Source organism: Rhipicephalus microplus, chromosome 10, assembly GCF_043290135.1.
Source record: "Rhipicephalus microplus isolate Deutch F79 chromosome 10, USDA_Rmic, whole genome shotgun sequence".
Classification (NCBI taxonomy): Eukaryota; Metazoa; Arthropoda; class Arachnida; order Ixodida; family Ixodidae; genus Rhipicephalus; species Rhipicephalus microplus.
In genome coordinates this window covers 46,402,271-46,407,098 of record NC_134709.1, presented here as the reverse complement: position 1 = coordinate 46,407,098, position 4,828 = coordinate 46,402,271, and the positions used below count along the sequence as shown (strand labels likewise).

The 4,828-nt window shown below is 46.6% G+C and overlaps 1 protein-coding gene across 6 annotated transcripts in view; it reads left to right on the top strand.

Moving 5' to 3' along the window:
• The first annotated feature begins 760 nt into the window (after positions 1–760).
• Positions 761–4,828, top strand: part of LOC119181726 (membralin) — a 225,328-nt gene continuing 221,260 nt past the window's right edge. For all 6 annotated transcript variants that reach the window (XM_075875606.1, XM_075875605.1, XM_075875603.1 and 3 more), the window contains exon 1: positions 761–1,091. The gene's annotated coding sequence lies outside the window, so the exon portion shown is untranslated. The remainder of the gene's footprint in view (positions 1,092–4,828) is intronic.

Here is a 4,828-nt window from a genome sequence, read left to right as displayed (position 1 = left end):
GTTGACACTGCTCTATTAGTGACGTCACATTTATTGTTTATTTTTTTAATAGAACAACAAAGCTTTAGTTTGGTGTAGTCTCTGCAGCGTGGCGCTCGCAAGCAATACTCCTTTGCTTAAAACTAAAAAAAAAATTACTCTGCTTTTATTCGTTACAATTTTTACATGCAATGACAGAAAAAAAATACATACTACTACTTGGTCGGGTATTTTCTTACTTGACCGTGTAAGCAATACTGTCTTCAAAACAGCACTAAACGTTAACTTCATCTCAAAGGCATGCACTAATATTTGCACAAAATTTCAACAATGATAAAACTTTATGAGTAAGTAAAGTTAAAGTGGCTCCCGCAACAAACACTTGCTGTACACTGGTGGCGTGTAAAACATAAATATTACTATACTGCTGGTCAACTCCAATCTTCAAACAAAAAAATCAACAAATTTACTTGTCAAAAAAAAAAAAGAATATAGTTGCTTTATATGGTAAATTACACAAGTTTTGCGTGCGACTTTGTTGTGACGTCATGTGTTTACGAATTGGCGTAGAAGTTTTTACGTAAACTATACACAAACCGAAGCAACCACGTAAATTGTTGAAAAAAAACTAAACAACAATTTATATACTTTAGAATTTGCAAAAAGTTTATAAAAACATTTACTGTGTTTTTTTACACATAATTACTATTTGAGTTTTTTTTTTTGCAGCACAATTTAGTTGCTGCGGTCCTGTTGTTTTTCTCTTTTTTTCTTTGCCGCCATTTTTTTTTATATCTCTCCCTCTCTTGGAAAAGCTGCGACCGGTCCATTGAAATTTACGCGACGGCGCGGGACTCGGCGATTTCAGTGCGTTTTCAATGACGCCAGTGGTCACGAGCGCTGCTCGTTGTGTATGACCCGGAATTCGGCCCATCGAGGAGAAGCGCGCAGTGCGGCTTTCGGAGTGAGACCTCGTAAACGTTGCCGCCGATCGTCGGTGGTGTGCTTACGCAACTGATTCGAGCGCGCGGTCGCAACATCCAGAAGCCGTTGGAATATTTCTGCGGAAAGTGCGGCGGATTTGACACGCCTTTGCGCGAGCAGCGGATCGGGTAAGCTACGTCTTCTTGTTTCGATCTGACGTGTAAACAAGCTGGGAGTGTCGGCTAGCTCCGAAGCTAAGCGATGCCACTTCGTAGTGATAGCACCCGGGGTCGCGGATACGCGACCTCTAACAGCGTGTTTCGTTCCTCTTTTTTCAACGCCGATGTTACCTGCCGCGACCCTGAAGGGTCGGAGAAGCTTGTTTACGAACCCGTTCATCGCGCAGCTCGTGTTTCGTAGGCGATCGCGTCACGATTTGTAGCGATGGTTCGATCTGAAGAAGTATTCCCCACCAACCGATACACCTGGTGGACTCTTGCGTTCCGGGGCTCTGACGTCCGGCGACGGTTTCAAGAACGGTTATAGCTGTGTTCCGATTGCCTGCTAACTACGTTTCAACGCCCGAATCGAAGGGCGGAAGGTTTTTTGTTTTACGAAGTGTTCGTGATTGGCGTAAGCAAAGATTACCGCCGACGTTCCGCCGCCTCAGCGGCCGGAGACCTCCCACGTACGGCGAACATCAACGCCCTTCCGTCGTTTATTGCGCCATTAAAGGGAAACTAGCGATGACGCGCTTACCGCTTGTTGCTATTTGATAGATGTGCGATGTAGAGACGTTTTATCTCTCTCTCTCTCTCTCACACACACACACTTCATGAACACGTCGCTCTGATCACGAAGGTTGCTCTGATCTCGTCTAATCGGCAGCAGCTGCGATGTGATCGCTGCACAAACGTTTAAGCGCGGCGACTGTCGGATGTGTGTGTGTGTTTTTGCGGATCGCGCCAAAGTTTTTTAAAAGTTCGCAAGAATCCGTTCTCAAAAGCCTTGGCCTCCCAGGCGCGCCGCTGGTCAAATTTTTTCTTGGAGCACCTGTTTATGTTACGAGTGCGGCTGTCTACAGTTTCTTTCCTACACCCTTTGGTACACAGTCTTGCGGAAAACGAAATGTTCGAGCGATATTCTCGTTTTGTCGCGCGAACGTAACCTCCAAACAAATGATCCAGCTTGTAGTTGGTATTGCGGCCTACTCAGCCACCAGCGTCAATATAGAAAGCGTGACGTACTGAGGGTGAACAAATTCGCGTTTGTTGTGTAGCCAACGTCCCGTAAACATTCGCTGTTGGGCGCACGTGTCGCACGCGCGATAGCGCTCGCCTTTTACCCATTCTTGAGGAAGTAATCAGGGTGGACGATTGCGCAAGTTGGTAATTAGTGACCTCGATGCACCGCGCGGACGACGAATAGGCGCTTGTATCTGTTCGTTTTGTCGCCCTTGTTTTTTGTTTTTTTTTTATAAGAGACATTAAAGAGCAAAACGATTTTTCGCACATTAATGAAGTACGATTTCTTTCACGATCCCGAAAACGCCGCTTTTACCGCGATGCGGCTTAAGTAAACGAAAAAAAAAAAAAAACGCGCGAAAAGCAAGTGCAGTTGAAGACGCTACCCTGGAGATTCCCGAACCCAAAGCCGTGACGTCATAGATTCTGAAGGCGTCTGCTGGCTGCTACGTAGCCTTTAATCGATGAAAATGAAGTACATTGTCATCTGTTGGTGCCGTAACCTAGCATGCTAAGTTTAAGAAAGTTTCATCGAGCCAGTGTAGCGGAAATACGGGAAATGCACCTTGGAAACTTTTGACGTCATGCGCGGAATTTAAAAATGCACCTTCCACCTTTTCTCCTCTAATAATGAAAGTATGAGAGTGAGGCATATGGCGTTGAATTTTTCCGAATGCAGTTTGTATCTAAATCAAATCATTGTATTTCTTTATTGCCCTATAAAAAAGGCTTTGAAACCACTACTGTTTAACTAACGTAACTATATAGCCAGTCATTGCTTCGTAAATTTCGATGTAGGGGTTCTATCACGGTGGCCTCTCGTAAATGTAAGGTCTTCTGCCTTTAAATGTATGCGATAATTACGACAGCTCCCGACGTTTCCCATGCGTCGTGGCTTGGCGAATAGCCTGTACCTTCTTCTGCATATATTTCCGTACACGTTTAATTGTTAAAATTATGCCTGCGAGCATCGCTATAGGCGCTGCCAGCCCCAACTGTTGTGTTTCGCGAAACTGTAGATTAAGGTATGCTGTGTATATTTCTTTCCCAACGCCATCGCGTCATCTCTTGTCCGTAGACGAGACAAAGTGGGCAATTCTTGCTATTTGTCTGCTCAAGAGCAGTTTCTCATAAAGCGTTGAATTGCGTTCATTAAAAAAAGCAGCAATGACGTAGCGGTTTGAGCGTCAGCCTCGCATGCAAAAAGGTCTGTGGTTCGAATCCCGGTGCGGCGCAGTTCCCAACCCGATTGAAAAAAAAAAATCCGCGTGTTGATGGAACTGCATTAGGAGGCCTGGGGTGCGGCCTCACCGAAACCATCGCCGGTAATGCACTCCCTCACCAGAGAAGGATTGGCCACCCTGGTGCGGTATCTGGCCACTACCTCCCACATGCATGCGTCAATTAACTCACGGCCCTCAATCCCCAGCAGCTGCGAAGCAACTGACCACGGCGGCGGTCAGATCTGCAATGCCGCAGAGGGTGCTAAGAATCTCTGGATCCGGAAAGGCCGCCATTGGAACCTGAACTTGGCAACGTTTAACGCTAGAACCTTATCTAGTGAGGCTAGTCTAGCTGTACTATTCGGTGAGATAGAGGGTGTTACATTGTATATAATAGGGCTCAGTCAGGTTAGGAGGACAGATGAGGCGTATAAGGTGCTACAGAATGGGCACGTCCTTTGCTATCGGCTCTTGGCTGACAGAAAAGAACTGGGAGTGGGGTTCCTAATTCACAGAAACATAGCTGGCAACATAGAGGAATGCTATAGCATTAATGAAAGGGTGGTAGGTATCATAATTAAACTCTATAAGAGATACAAGACGAAGGTGGTACAGGCCTACGCGCCTACGTCCAGCCATGATGATGCGTCAGTTGAAAGCTTCTATGAAGACGTGGAATCGGCAATGAGTAAGGTAAAAAAACAAAATGGCAGTGGCTTAGCTCAGCTATGCCGGGATATACGTAGCGCTAGCAAAGGTTCAGCTCATTATTCTTAGCTTTCCAGATATCATGCTTACAACTGTTACAATGATACACACATGGTATACGTATTATGTTGCACATATATATTTATCTTGCCGGGCAACTACTTCGTGATCCGATGAGTTAAGCTTCTCCGCTCTACTGCAGCGTTGAGCAGCATTTGCACTCTCCTTCTCCATGGCTATACCACAGTGGCAAACGCCAGTCAGAGGCGCTATCAAGCGGCTCCAGCGCAGTGTCAGATGGCGACTGCACAGGGAAGGCGCGCGCGTCGGCGTCCATATGTCTACCAAGGCTATGACGGCACTCCTCTGGAAAGCGCACAACGGCGGCGGCGAGTCGCGCGCGGCCGAGTGTGAGGGAGGTGCCGGCTCCGGTGCGTGACACCACTGATCGTCTGCGCAGTGCATCGAATTGCGCGCACACCGGCGGCGGAGTATCATAGCGTATGCGCAGACCAGTGCCATGCGAAATTGGCTCAGTGAGGCCAGTGTAGCTAACGCTACAAAACACAGTATATTATACTGATGGGAGACTTTAATGGATAGATAGGGATGAAGCAGGCTGGTCACCAGGCAGTAGGAGATTACGGCAGAAGGGAGCTATTAGTAGAATTCGCAAATAATTTACGGATCTTGAATACCTTGTACCGAAAATAAGGGGTTTGTAAGTCGACATGGAGGAGCCCTAATGGC